Below are 16,160 nucleotides of genomic sequence, written 5' to 3' on the forward strand. Positions count from 1 at the left end.
AGTAAATTATCTGAAAAGAGAACAATGTGTGCTAATAGTATCTCAGAAAGAAAAATTATAAATGATTCGCAGAATCACGAGAGTTTTTATTCTTGAGCCTCTTCTTGCCATGTAGAGCAAATTCATTTTTAGTGACATAAACTAACAATTATGCATGAGTTCTCTACTAGCATAATTAAGAGTCTAAGATTAGGACAGCATCTAAAAAATTTAGGATAATATTTTAAGTTTAACTTGTTTTTAATTAGCAAGATGAGATAAAATACAGATGGATTTTAGTACATTATTTAAAAATCACGTTTGCTTTCAAGCCTATTCTTTTTATTTCAATTCCCAGGATAGTTTGCCCGAAGACTGGGAAGAGTCAAGGTTGCCGTAATGGGCAACCAAATACTGGGAAGGGCTGAACAGGATTTCTAAGGACTAGTCATTTTTGTTGCTTAAAGTAGTCAGGGCTAGCTATCTTCTATATTACTGCTGCTTATAACCTCAGGAGCTTAAAGAATCAGAAACCAATAGCAATGAACTAAAAAGACACCACTTTCAACCTTAGAACTCTTTAGAATGCACAAATCTATTTTCTCCCTACAATTACATCTTACAATTTTTTTTCTAAGAAAATAAGAAAAATACATGCTCAATGTAAAAATTTTGGAAAATACAAAATACAGAGAAGATTAAAAATGCTCTTATTAATATTTTAGTATATGTCATTATAGCTATTATATTCTTTTAATAAACTTTTGTACTTAGTTAATCTAGCCCATATCTGTAGGAATTTTGCTGAAATAGTAATAGGAGATAATTCTGGGGAAGTTGTATCAAATAGTTTTACATCCTGAGAGAAACCTATATTGATATGAAATGAACAAACATTTTAGAATTTTCTGAAAAAAAAAAAAAAAGAAGAGGGAGAAAGAAAAGAAAAAGAAAAACAGTTTTATTTAAGCCCAAGTGAGGACAGCTGCCCTAGATAAATAACCTTCACAAAGAAGAGAGTGCTGCAGAGAAGACATGTTTAATACAGGGTTCCCTATGTTTTTTGTTACAACAAGAGTTACAGATCATCATGATGAAGGGCATTTCAGAAAATTGCAGACATTATTTTATGGGTTTAGTATGGGCAAGTTTGTAGGCTTCAGAGGTATGGGCATGGAACTTAGGGAGATTTTTATTCTTCAGTTTGAAATGTTTCTTGGGTTATTCACTAACGAAGCAGATGTACAGTGTGTGCTCAGGGCTGAAATAGAGCCTATACTTTGAAGTTGGGCAAAGTCATTTTGACCTTGGTAAAAGTATGGCTTCCCAGGGGTGTAGAGGCAGGACACACAAACTTTAAAAGTTGAAAATTTCCTTTCTCACATGTTTACAAATGATGAAATGTTTGATAGCTCCTGGTTCACCTGTTTTCTGGGTCTTGTATAGTACAAGCTTCTGGGTTATTCACTTCAGAAAGTTAGGTGCAGTTAATGGGTTTTTCCTTACAAGATAGGCAGATAACTTGGCTTTAGTCTATGGAAAAGAGAAGATACTGAAAAATGAGCAAAGGATAAATATAGGCAAGGATGTCTGGAAGGAAAAAAAATTCAAGCAAACCTTGAGATGTTGTCTTATGAGTAATTTAGACTGTTTAAACTGTGTATCAGACACATCTTGCAATTTTCAGATTTTTGTGGTTTCATGTGTGTCACCCTTGGTCACTGATCCACCTATGTCACTGCTATGGTGACACACTCCATGCGGGCTGAGTGATTACCACTGCCTGGAGCCAGCAACCGTACACCCAGACTCACTGACATTCTCAAAGAGTAAAATATGCAGTTTGCTAAGTACTATTTGGAGCAATAAAAGAACACTGAAGGAGGCAAGGAAAACTTTGCTGGGACTTGAAAAATTGCTAAGATTTCGTTAGATGAACAAATTGGAGCGGAGGATTTGCCATGGAGAAAAGCAGAGACATGGAGCTCAAATAGGAAGTTGTTACAATCATCCTCATAATGATGAAATAAAACTACTACAGTGCCTTGGGAAATGTAAGAAGAGAATTATCTGAGACATAATTACGTGATGGAATTGACATATTTAAGAAACTGAAAGGATGTAACAGGAAGTGAAAGCAGGTGAGAAAAGGAATAGCTGAGGAATCTCAGGTTCCTGGTTTAGGCAACTAGGCTGATAATGAAACTATTCATCTTGGTAAAGAATTCAGGTAGAAAATTCTTTAGGTTATAGTGGTGATGAGATCGTTCTTTGATGTTTTGCATTCAACATGTTTGTAACATATCCAAGTGGTGTTCCGTAAGGAACAATCAGGCTATGGGAGAGAAGTATGGGAAAGACTAGAGCTGGTGGCTTCGACTTCCAGTTAACTGAAGATCAGACCTATAGGCATAGAAAAGGGAATACAACTGAGACTGGACATTTTGGGCAATGCTAACATTTATGCTTTAGGAAAAGGTGAGTAAAGTCAAAGTAACTGAGAAGAAGTAAGAAGTGAATGAAAAGATAGCAATGAAGTGACAGAGAATTTATTTAAGAAGTGATAGCATCCGAGAAGTTCAAGGGTTTGTGTTCCTATGATAAACTGTAAAATTACAAGGCCAACAGAAATTACATATCAAGAGATATTATTCCCAGTTCCTGGAAGAATACTTCAGGACATCTGTTGCTGCTTTTAGAGGGGTCATCTAATAATACTAGTTTCTTAGGTGTGACTACTTAGTGGCATAAACCAAGTTATTTCCATGAAGCTTTTGTACTGTCTATACTGGTGACTGGAAACTTCCTTGTGTTACATTCACATCACTTTTACATTTATTAGGCATTCAACAAATATTTACAGAGTGTCCACCCTATATAAGAGGTAAGATACACTTTTAGTGAACTCTATAAAAAGGCAAAGACCCTTGCTCTTGAGAAACCAATATTCAAGAGATAGAACAATAAATTAACATAATACATACTTTTATAAAAGGTAATAAGTGCTATGGAAAAACTAAAAGGGAATAAATAAGAACAGGAGTGTAGTGGGTTTGGGGCTGGATAGTCTGCAGTATTAAATGGTGCAGGAGACCTCACTGAGCAATTGAGGTTGGTCAAATATAAAGAGGAGGAGTTGGTCAAGTGGATACACGAGGAAAGAACATTCCAAGCTTAAGACGGGTGCAGGTTCAGCATGCGTGGGAATCTGGAAGGAGACTGCAGATCTAGGCAGAGTAAGCAATGAAGAGCAGGTAGATTCTGTAGGGCCTTGTCTGACTCTTATTAGCAATAGGAAAAGAAAAGAAAAGAATCTTTTGCAGGTTTTCATCAAAGGAGTGACCTGATCTGACTTGCCATTCAAAGGATCATCTTGGCTGCTCTATTGATGGTAGACCTTTTTCTTTTTTTTTAATTCCATGGTTACTGCTACTGCCTGATGCATAAAAGTGAAAATAGGAGAGCTAGGAAAAGGTTAGCTACAGGTAAAAGATGATGATGGTTTCAGGGTGGTATCAGTGAAATAGTGAAAAATGGATGGACTCTGGATGTATTAGTGGATGTATTAGGAATATAGAGTCTGCAGTATTTCCTTTACAATAAAACAATTTTGTATAGTAGTCAGCTCTACCAAACGTTTGGCAAAGGACCTTATGAAAAAATATTTTGCAAGGTATTTAATCCAATGTTAATGTGTTACCATCAGATTTATCATCCTAAAATTTATGCCAGTGGGTGTTGTAGTTAGCACTGTGTTTATATCACTGGACTCTGCAAATATGTATCTGATGGGTTTCATGATGTGTAAACAGGATAACTTGTGAGGTGGTAGAAATTATACTTGTACTTTCCCCAGTGGCTTTAGATGGAATATACTTTCAGGTTGTTTCTCCCTTCCACAGATTCTGTACTTCAAGTCTCTGAATATCTAAATAATTATCTTGTCATGACTCTCTCAGTTATGCTTGTCTAGTTGGTATACTTTGCATGTTATAAACTAACATTTTAAGTTAACATTAAATCTTGAGACATATAATATTGTATTACTACTGGCCAAAACCTTTGTGAGAGTGTTATGAATGCAGAATTTGGTTAAATTGAGAGGCACATTTGGATGACTTCATAAATATTGATTTAAATACATGCTGGTCTTAGAAAATTACAGTTTTCATGGTTTGATCAAATAATGCACTTTTGCGACATTGCTGATTTTGTCATATTTCAGTTTTCCTCAATAGCATCAGAATGCTCTTCTCTTTAGGTTAGACATGGCACGATATTTAACTGTCTAGTTTCCCTTTAGTGGCAACTTTACTAGATGAGTATGTTGTCTTGGGCAAAAACAAATAGGTGTGTTAAGCAAACCCTTACAACTAGTCTTTTTATTTTGTTTTATTTTACTGAAATAAAAATAGTAAAAATTACTTTTGGCTAACAGTCTAAATTGTTACAATATATAACCAACTGAGCTCAATGTATATGTGCATAGACACACACTGGTAAGTGTCTGCATGTGCACACATACATATGCAAGCCTGTGATGTTTAGCCATAATTATCAGCTAGTGAAATTAAGCTCAACATAGCTATTATATTTGTAGCCATTGTGTATTGTGTTTTCATTAAGTACAGACAAATAATGAAATGTTTTTTTCTAGTTAACCTATGGCCTAAATCTTACATTTAACCTGAATATCATGAATGTTTGTGTTTGATTAAGGGCATGACACATGTATCATTTGTTTTAAGGTTAGAAGGAATAGAAATGCAAAGATGTTAAGTAACTGGGCAGGTCCCATTTCTTCTTGTGGTTTGTAATATAAGTGAATAAATTATTGCTTACATTATAGTTTCTGAGACGGATATTGCAATAGACTGGTGGCTATCAAGGAGCGCTCTTAAATTTTTGAGTTAACTTTTTGTTAATACATGCATTTTGTTTGGATAACAAAGCAGAGCTAGAGTGAAAAACACGATTTTTAAAAACACAACTGAAGGGCACTGCTCTGCCCCTCTGGGAGTGGCGTGATTGCTCTCCTAAAGTACCTGGACATTTTTTAACAAGACACCTTGAGAGACCTCTTTATGTCGGAAAGCAAGAGCCCTCCAGGGTATGTTTGAAGGAGACTGATGGCTGGACTGCTCAGCATAAGAAATAAATGGTTACGGGAAGGTGGGAGAGAAAAAGAGAGAGTCAGAAACATAATGGTTGTTGGGGGACAGTAGAGAAATAATTAAGAGTGAGAAATTCCTAGGAGAGGGATAATTAAAGGACTGTAAGGACAGTTCTTTTTTGTTGTTGCTGTCTGGAGCTGGAATCACACTCCCCTGTAGTAGTGTCTGCTCTAGACCCAAATTTCTTGACTAAATGCTTTCTTGGTAAAGGAGAAGGCTATATGTCTGTGATAGCTGCTGAATAGAGAGAAGAGAATAAATATGTTGGGTCAAACACGAGTCAGAATTTAGCAAGAGAAGAAATCAGAATTAGGGAGAACAGAAGGCAAGCTTCCAGATTTGAGGAAAATTCTTTCTAAGGAGGTTGCCCTGGACATGAGAGAGGAATTAGAGGCAAGCATAAAGCAGAGGATGACGCCTGGATTCTACTTGCCTTGGTTGTTGCTTTGAGTTTTCACTTCTTTTATATTCAGAAAGCTTAAACAGCAGTTATAAATGTAGAAGGATTTGTTCTAACTCCAAGAGTGGAGGCAGGTTGTTATTCCCGGGCTCCTAGCAGCTTGGGAATACAGTAGGGAATCTCTGAAACATTTCAAACATTTGAAAACTCTAACAGAAACTGAAAAACTTCTCACAATGAGGTGACATGAGCTAAATAATCTGTCAAATATCCCCTCGAGAACAGAATTATATCCTCTCGGTTGATAATTGTGTAATGGTATCTCATGCCTATCAGAAGCTCTGATTAGCAGTTAGATGTATTTGATGGAACAAGGAGGAGAAAACAATTATTAAAAATTTCAATTTCTGTTTCTGCTTGTTCCTCCTGGACTGAGGTGTGCCTTCTCATTTTGAAGTCCTCTGTGTTTCTTGAGCAGATAATGAGACTATAGAACTGCAACAAAGACAGATGTCTGTTAACTCCTAGAGTCAGTCCCTTCATAGAAGACTACTTCACTGTGGAATGGGTGGGAATGGCTCACCTGTCCTGTTAACTATAAGCAGCTTCTCAAGGAAGTCAGTAAAAATCTCCGTAGAAGCATCTACAAATTTATGGTGGTGACTGCAGGCACAGAGCCTTTGGAGATTCTCACATCTCCTATTGTGGTTTGAAGAGCGTGCTTCAAATAGGACCTGGGATGATCATTGTCAGCTCAGTTGCCAGCAAAAAAAAAAAAAAAAAAAAAAAAAAAAAAGAAGAAGATTTGCAGCTGAAACCCAGGATTCAGTCTGCCCTGCAGCCCCTGGAAGAATCTTAGTTTCCCTACAGATCTCAGCCAAGTCTCCTACTGATTTCCACCCTCCCCACCACCAGAGAATTGTGCAATATATATTGTCTCTGAATCAGCCAATGTTTTGTTTTGCTTTGTGAATTTTCATTTTTTAAAACTGTAGTCCAGGATCTTATTTCTTTCTTTATTTTTTTAAATACAATTTTCACAAAGCTATTTTAAACATTAAGAAAGAACTAGAAAAGGCATGGTTGGGAAGATATCTGGTCATGGTTTTCAACAACTAGCCTTTACTGAACACCCATTGTGTGTGGAAGTGGAAGGTACATAGTGATACTTTTGGGACTAGTCCCAAAATTTCCTCCTCTAAAATGTGATGCCATTGAGAATAAGCATTATCCCTTTTTAGTTCCCTACCTGACCTAGTTCCATACATGTGAGATGAATGAAGAGGTTTTCTTTTTCTCTCTAAAGACTTAGATTATGAGACCTTGAAGGAAGAGAGGCCATGTGTTGGAGGATTTGGGGAGACTGGCCCCTGGCTACAGACAACAACTGAGTTCTTAAATCCTGGGAAATACCTTTTCTTTGTGGATGGACAATTCGTTACCTCATTTGGGACATTTGTGTCAGCTGTCAGAGCTCTTAGAAGTGCATCTCACCAAAATAGAGATTCTTTATCGAATCAGAAATAGAGTGTCGGGGTACCTGGGTGGCTCAGTGGGTTAAGCCTCTGCCTTTGGATCGGGTCATGATCTCAGGGTGCTGGGATCGAACCCCACATCAGGCTCTCTGCTCAGCGGGAAGCCTGCTTCCCCCTCTCTCTCTGCCTGCCTCTCTGCCTGCTTGTGATCTCTATCAAAAAAATAAATAAAATCTTCAAAAAAAAAAAAAGAAATAGAGTGTCACATGAATCATTCTTATGAGTACCCTAGTTAAGAATTATATTTTAATTTGAAGGTTTTTTTTCCCCCCCTTTCAATTTCTATGATGTCTTTCAAAACATGTTAATGGAGTTCATGGAGAAAATTCATTAAAGAGGTACTCGAAATAAGCAAATCTGACTTTATCACTAATTAGCAGTGTCTGCCCTATTATCCCATTGGTAGTGTTTTAAGGACCATAACATGATAAAATTTTGTTAAAATTTTAAGAGGCTGTTAGGTTCAGATCTTGCATATTATAAAACAGTAGTTAAGATCCTGGTACTTGAAGTCAGATCCTGGGTTTGAGTGTTGTTTCTGCCTTATGTTAATTTGGCCATGTGACTTAGCCTCTCTGAGCCTCTGTTATTTCATCACCTGACACCTACTAAGTGCTCAACAGATACTATTTGTAATCACAGTATTGTATTTATTATATTGTGCTCCAACTTATTTTAAGCCAAATTTATTCTATAAAATAATATAAAGAACCCCGTGCTACCAGTCATTTTCTGGGAAAGCATTTAGGGTTAGTTTTCTTAGGAATGCATTATAAGATGATGAATAACATGATTTTTAAAAAATTGATCTCATAACAAAGAGTAGAGAGTCTTCTATATTAAGGGGGAAAATAGTTGTATTAAATTTGTCCAGGTAAGGAATAAACAAAGTTCTACCATAGTACCTAAACTGTTCAAACAACAGGAAATAACATCCTTTTAGTACATAGAGATTTAAGGAAAGAAAGCATTTGGAGTAACAGCCAGGTTATTATATATTCCCTTACAGATAAAATATTGAAAATGAGGAAATGAATACAAGGAAGAAAAATCTGGCCTGTGCTAGCTGAAGTGTGCACAACAGCCCTATTTCCTGTACTGCCAATTGTGGTAAGTAATGGCTGTGGTAAAGGCAGTGGTCTGTGTGCAAGAAAATATTTCACCTGTCTGGTTTTATGGAATTGCTGGAGAGCAAGAAAGCAGCTGGATTTAGGGAAAGGTCTTGGATATCAGTAAGACTGCAGCGAGAAAGGTCTTGTTTGACTAAGAGGACATATTATTACAACACTTGAAGACCATTATTTGTGTGTCCATGGGGAATCTACATAAATGTGTAATATGAAGTGAAGTCAAGGAGTCTTGTAGAGTTACATGAATAATGGTGGTCTTAGATGTCATGGCTCTTGAGTGTAGGAAGCATTAAGGAAAGAATGGAGTTACGTTATTATGCAGAGGCTCTGTCAAATAGAGCAGAGTGGGGTTTTTATTTTTGGTTTTTGTTTGTTTGTTTTAGAGCAGAGTGTGTTTTAAGGTATAGTGTCAATTCCTGGTAGATTTGATAAAGTTCTCTGATTTTTATTTAAAAAAATCTTCTGAACTTCACAAAAGATGAATTTTATTGTATTTAAAAAAAGTGAACCCGACGTGTTTAACCAAGATGAAGGCAGTAATTAAAGAGAACTCTCCCTTCCATGTTAGGAGACTTCATCACCCTTTTAAAAGACAAATAACCATTTTGTTTCCTTAGTCTCCCTCACTTCTTCTTTGGCCTGCTTCTTAAAGGTGGATGATTCCCATTTTTTATTCGGAGTCTCTCTGTCTTCCTCCTTTCTTCTCTTTTTTCTAGTAATTACATTGTCATTTAAACATTATGCTAAATATCCAAAGCACCACAGGGTATAAACAATTATTAAGACCTGATCTTTGCCCTAAGGTTCCTGGGTTAGGACAGAAAGGTAAGACGATCTGTAATAATATGTGACAAAGGCTGTGTACTTTGGAAACACACAAGAGGTGACATTTGAAGTTCCATAAAGTCCAAATGGGTATTGAGGAATGGGGTGTTTCAGGAATGCGAAATGCACAAAGACTCAGCTGGGGGTGTGAAAGTGCATAGTGTCTTCGGAGACCCATAAGTCATTTTGTGTGTTTGGAATATAGAATGTGTATTGGAATGTGCAGCAGCTGAAGCTAGATAAGTGGGTAACTAATCATTTTATATTTTATTCTGCAGGTAGCACAGAGTAATAAGAGGTTTTTAAGCACTCAGTGGGCTATCTCATTTCTTTTCATGCCTTAACCAGCATCCCTAAGTTAGTTATTCCCGCATCTTTACCTGCAGTTCTGATTTTGTTCCTTAGTATCATAATCATATGCGAAACTGCTGACTTATTATTATCCTGCTGTTACTCTAACGAGTTCACTTCAAAAGAACTTACTTTGCTCCTTTAAATTGTTCCTCCATTTGGGCTCCCTTCCTTGTTTTGTGCTGCCGTTTCTCCCAAGTCAGCCAGACTGAACAAGTCCATGCCACTTTCACCTTTCCTCTTTATTTCAATTCCCCCATAGTCTTCTGTTCACCAAACCCTAGCAGTTTTGCCCCAAAGCACCTCACACCCATTTCCCCATTTCTGCTCCTCCTGCCACTTCTTCAGAGCTCAGACTCGCATTCCTTCTCATCCAGATTTTTTCAATGGACTTTTAAATGATTTGGTTATTTTTGTTTTCATTTCCAGTCCATATCAAATATAATGGCACCAGAATTTTCTCGCAGAAATGGGGGTCTCATCTTCTAATTCCTATGCTCAAGTGGTGCCTGGGTGGCTCAGTTGGTTAAGTGTCTCCTTTGGCTCAAATCATAATCCCAGGGTCCTAAGATCAAGCCCTGCATCAGGATCCTTGCTCAGTGGGGTCTGCTTTTCCCGCTCCCTCTGCTGCCACTCCCCCTGCTTGTACTCTCTCTCTCTCTCAGTCACATAAATAAATAAAATCTTTAAAAAAAATAATTTCTATGCTCAAAATCATTTAATGGTTCTTTGCATATGGAATAAAGTACAGATTCCTTATGGCCACAAACCAGGGTCCGTGATCATCATCTGTGTTCTTTCCAAAAATAGCATTTTCCCTTTTCCTCCTTCTTTTTGTAATCTCCTTCCTAAAATGCTCCTTGTCAGAAATCATTCTTAGATCCACCATAATGCTTTAAAACAGACAAACAAACAAACAAAAACAAAAAACCAAACTCTTGATACATCATGGTTAACCTTACATGAAACTCTATTCCTTTAATTATATATTTTTAGAAGACAGAGTGTATTTAGTTATCTTACCATGTAACAAATTATCCCCAAATTTAGAAGCTTAAGATTTTATATATATATATATATATATATATATATATATATATATATATATTATAACCTTATAACCTTACAGTGTCATTGGGTCAGGAATCCAGGTGCACTTTAACTGGGTCCTCCTGCTCAGGTGTCTCGCCAAGGCTGAAATCGAAGTGCTGCCGTCATCTCAAGGTTCAGTTGCAGGGGAGTGGGGGGTGGGGGGTGGATCTGCCTCTGAGCTCAGTTGTTGCAGAATTCAGTTTCTTCCAAGTTGTTGGACTAAGGGCCTCAATTTCTCACTTGTTGGCCGAAGACTGCCCTCCATACTTGCCATGTGCACTTCTCCTTGAGGTAGTTTTCAACATGACAGCTTGTTTTAATGGAAAAAGAGACAGGGAAGGAGGGAAGGAGAAAGTCATTGTCTTTTATAACCTTATCTTGGAAGTGGCATAGCATCACTTTTCTTTTTAAAGATTTATTTATTTATTTATTTCAGAGAGAGAGAGAGAGAGAGCCTGGGTTCAGGGGTGGCAAAAGAAGGAGAGTGAGAAAGAATGTTAAGCAGACTGTGCTGAGGGTGTAGCCTGACACGGGGCTTGATCCATGACACTGAAATCACAACCTCAGCCGAGCCAAGAGTCGAATGCTTAATTGACTGTGCCACCAAGCCTCTCCCAATCACTTTTGCCTTATTCTGTTTCTTAGAATCATGTCACTACATTCAGCGCATTTTCAAGGAGAGTGAATTATACAAGGTCAGAAATACAGAAGGCTGGTATCACACAGAGCATTTATAGTTTTGCTCTTTACCTCTGTGTCTAATGATTTAGACATTGCAGGTCTTTCATAATTATCTGGTGAACTGAATGAAAAACACTATTCCAGTTTGCAGCTCAAGTTTATGCTAGCGTTAATAATTTCAGTTAAGAGTATTTCATTAGAATCAGTCAACGTTTTTGGAATTTTGTATGTAATAAAAAATGTGGAAAAACATGAAACGTTGCTAAGGGATTCAGTTGGGAGCTCACCAAATGAAACCCTCTCACTTCATTTGGTCAAGATGGCCATAACCTGCTAGCTAGGGAGGGAAACAGGATAGTGTGAGGGGATATTACCCCATGAGATCATTTTCTTGAATTTCACTTGAGGTTAACGATAAAATACAAACTGGAATCAGTTCCAGGCAAGTTTTATTTTCAATATTTTTGTTATTTGGTTTCTTAATTTTATGTAAGTATGTGCTTCTTTAAACATTTTAAAATTTAAGGCATTGCTTGGTTTAAGTGATTTTTCTCTATAAGGTATAAATTTGAGGTATTGATAGTTTTGAAATTTAATACTGCTTATTAACTTAAAAGTTTCAGAAATAATGTACTTTTTAAACATTAGTTTAAAATAGTTAACTATTTATGCCATCTTTATATGCTAAAGACTATTTTGGTAGGTATTATAGGCTCAAATCTTGGGGACTATTATTGTATTATAGCCACCTCATTTTATAATTCAGAAATATTATACTTTGACTCCAATGAATTATTTTTATATGGCTTTTCAATGTTATAAACAGATTAAAGGAACATAATGTGAAGAAGAGAATAAATTCTTTTAGAAATATTCCTGGTTTCGCTTAAGGTTTTATTCATTATTTAGTTCAAAATAACCTCAGCTTGATCTTTTTTATGTGTGTATTATCTATTTTTGAGGTGTTTGAGACCAAAAGAATAAAGCTGAAGTTCCCAGGAGCAGCCAAATAATTGCATTTTGAATTTATAAAATCCTTTCTTTTTAAGCCGACAATAGTGATGAAACATTTGCATTTGAACCTGGCAACATGTAAATTTGAAAGTTTGTAATGAATAAAATTGTGAATTAAATGAAAGAGAGAAATATTACTCTTTTTAAAAAAAACTCTAATGGAACTACTAAATATGGATTATAAACTAATTTGTTTTTCAAGCAACACATTATCAACGTTTTCAGATCCTTATAAAGTTGTTCAGGTGTTTTCTTCCCCAAACTTCTCTTATCTTCAGGTACAATTTTTAATGCATGTTTCAGTTCTCTTTAAATATATTATCAAGTCCTATAACCAAGCCAGGTTATATATATTTATATTTTGTACCTCTTCCTCAATTTGAGCTTAATGATCAAACCCATTTAGAATTTAAGAATTTGGAAGATAGATAAAAATGAATTCTGAATGGGTTACAGGTAATACCAATTTTACCACATTGCCAACTGTTTTCTCCATAACATGAGATTAAGCACAATGTTAAATAAGAACTAAATTTGATGCTTCTTAGAAGAAAGTGACATTTTTTTTCTAAATATTAATGATTACATGGGTACTAAATTTTTCAGTTCGGCCTTTGAGATGTGTGTGATCACACACTACATTTTGAGGAAAAACAAAATATATTTTTGGAGACAATCATAATAAAAAAAGAATACCTACAAAAATCCATGTGGATTTTCCCCAGCTGAATTGACATTTCAGTTGTTCAAGTTGATAAAATTAGCTAAAAGTATAGAACATTTAAGAAATGCAAAGTTTCAAAAATAAGTACAGTCTATATATTTTTCACTAAAGGGAAGTTTGACTTTTTTATTCTAAGAAGACATGAATTAATCAATGGTTTTGAAATTCCATTCCATTAAATATATTCAAATTTATTTTAAGGTTAGGACTATATATTAAAGCAGCATAAAACTTGACAAAATAATTCTATCATTCCCTGATTTTAAACTATCAAAATGATTTTCATAGTCTTGTGAGTTACAACATGGAAATAATAACTATAAACTGAGTATATATAAATGGGAGATAAGAAGAAAAGGTAATACCATGCTAAGACTATGAAACTACCCTATTTCAAACTGTTTCCCTGTGGAGGTTATACTGTTTAGAATAAGGTTATGAGTGATTCAAACCTTTACTTTTCCATGAGAATTTTGTTATGCATGTGTTCATACATGTATACATATTTGAAATGTGTAAGTTGCTGAAAAGTATACAATTGGCCTCACACAGTTCACAGACATGAGGCTCATTCATCCAAAATGATCCTCTCTGGTGGTAGCTTGTTCTTGTGAACTATGTATCAAAAGAATGTGGTAATTCAGTACCACTTACTAGTTACATGATCTTGGGCACATTTACTTAGAACCTCTAAGCCTGTTTCATATCTGTTAAAGACCTGCAACCATAACTTATTTCTTAGGGTAGTTGTGGGGAGTTAATAAAAATAACAGATGCATTATGACTAGCATAATGCCTGGCAAATGTAGGCATTCACTAAATGCTTGTTATTATAAATCCTTCCTTCCACAGCTTTTATTCAGCGTTTGTATATGCTACACAGTACTCTAAGGTCTGGGTATACAACGGTGAACAAAACAGATAAATGAGGGATATCTGAGTGGCTCAGTAGGTTAAGCATCTGCCTTTGGCTCAGGTCATGATCTTAGGGTCCTGGGATCGAGTCCTGCATCTGGCTCCCTGCTTCTCCCTCTCTTGCTGCCCCTGTTTATGCGCGCACGTGCGCTCTCTCTCTCTCTCTCTCTCTGTCAAATAAATAAATAAATAAAATCTTAAACAAACAAACAAACAAACATGAATGAGATGGTAAAAAGCATACACATAACCAAGATTATATAAGTAAAATAAATGGTGGATTAGATAATGATAAGTAATAAGGGAAAAATAGGGCAGAGAAGTAGTAAGTACATTGAGGTAGAGGTTGTAATTTTGAATAGTTTGGTGAAAAAAGGCATCACTGAAACGATGACATTTTAGTAAAGACCTGAAAGAGGTGAGGGACCGAGCCATGGGATATCTGGGAGAAAAACATTTCAAGGGGGGAGGGCTTGGGCCAGTACAGAGACCCTGAGGTGGGAGCAATAAGAACTCTGTATGGAGTGAGCCAAGGTAGAAGATTAAGGGAGGAGTTAGAGAAGTAATGTGGGCCAGACGGTTGGGACCTAGAAGGAGGCTGCTAAGACCTTGACTTTCTTTGAAAGATTTAGGAAGGCTTTGGAGGGTTTTGAGTAGAGATGTGACTTAATCTGACCTATGAATCAAGGGTCACCCTGGCTGCTGTCTTGAGGCCAGCCTGAAGGGATATGGTTCAAAGGCTATTGTCAGTTTAGGTGAGAGATGGTACCTTGGAGATGATGATAGCAGTGGAGGTTGCAAACTATGTTGGCTAATTGATATATACTGGAAATTAAAACAACAGGTTCTGTTACAGGATCAGGTTTAGAGTGTGAAAGAAGGGTCAAAGATGCCCCAAGGTGTGGGGCCTGAACAACTGAAGAGTGCCATTATTGAGAAGGAAAAAATTGGAAGTGTGTATGAGCAGGGGAAGATCAGAATTTCAATTTCGCCTATGTTTTGTTTGCAAATTTTATGAGACATTCAAATGAAGTTGTGGAAATATAGTTGGATTAATTATACTGGAATTCAATTGAAAGATCTGGGCCGGTGGTAAAATTTTAAGAGTCTTAGGCGTGCAGATGGTTTCTAAAGCCATGAGACTGAGTGAGATGTCCAAGAGAGTGAAGTGGATAAAGTAGAAAAGATGAACCAGCAAAAAAAAAATTGAGGGTGAGTACATAGAGACAGGAAAAAAAAAAAGAAAACAAAATAAAAAATGAGACTGGTGATATTCTAGAAGCCACAAGAGTAATAGTTAGTGAAATGCTAATGGGTCAAGTAAGGTGAGGACCAAGGATTAGCCAATATATTCTACAGGAGGTCAATGGTTACCTTTTCATTAACCAAAACCTAAAGTTTCCTCATTGATTCTGCCCTCCTATAGCCGTCTTCAGCTTTCCCTGAACCACTTTTTGGTCTGCTGTTTTTCTGTTGCCAGACTGCTGTTCATCACCTTTCAGTATTCTTATACAGCTTTTGATTCTATTATAAATGAACTTTCCTGTATTGTCATTGTGTCATGGAATTCTTTCTTCACATCCTGGTGGCTTTCTGTGCATTGGTTTATAATAGCCATTGTGAGTGGAGACCACCCCCCAGTCCTACTCTGCCTTTGAGATTCCCTATGATTGTTCTGCAGTGTTAGCATTGTTTTAAGGCCACCTGCTACTTCTCAGTACTTTTTTTTTTTTTAATCTTTAAGCAAAACTCTTTTCTTTTTCTGGTGCTAATATTATGCATCTAATTTCCATAACCTGCACCACCTCTGTGTCATTATCTCCTGGCATTACTACTGCTACCCAAGTTATTGAATATTTTGGTATTGTCAGTCTCAGGCAACTTGGATCATTATAAGTAGTCCACTGGAAGAGCTCAGAGTTTGTCAAATGTTTATTACATCATATGTATATCCCTCATTGTCTCTAAAAAGGCAACACTCACTTATATTTATACACTCTTCTGTGACTTTTAAAAATCTCATTAACTTTAAAAATACACATTTCATTGAGAGCAGATGTAGAGACAATGAATACTTGATACTTTGTAGAAGAAAATTTGGTTTAGTTCTAAAAATATATGCTAAGTACCAAATATGTGCTAAAGCTTAAATTGGGTGGTAAAGCTTCAGAGTGAATAAGACAGGGTTATTGCCCTCAGGGAACATGTGGGCAGTATGTGTATATGTGTATGTGTTGTGTTGTGGGCTACACAGCACTGAGATAGGCAAGAGACAAACATACTGTCAAAATCGTATACTCATGTGCGCTTAGTGCATCAAGAACTCAGGTGATCTGAGTG

General features: G+C 36.4%; 1 long non-coding RNA gene across 1 annotated transcript in view; it reads left to right on the forward strand.

Annotated features, from left to right (window-relative positions):
* The window catches only part of LOC131998800 (uncharacterized), a 210,604-nt gene extending 202,412 nt beyond the window's left edge, over positions 1-8,192 (forward strand). Inside the window, exon 3 of the long non-coding RNA XR_009398871.1 lies at positions 8,098-8,192. This is a non-coding gene — a long non-coding RNA (uncharacterized LOC131998800). The remainder of the gene's footprint in view (positions 1-8,097) is intronic.
* Positions 8,193-16,160: the final 7,968 nt, after the last annotated feature.

This window comes from Mustela nigripes, chromosome 13 (assembly GCF_022355385.1).
Source record: "Mustela nigripes isolate SB6536 chromosome 13, MUSNIG.SB6536, whole genome shotgun sequence".
NCBI classification, from domain to species: Eukaryota; Metazoa; Chordata; class Mammalia; order Carnivora; family Mustelidae; genus Mustela; species Mustela nigripes.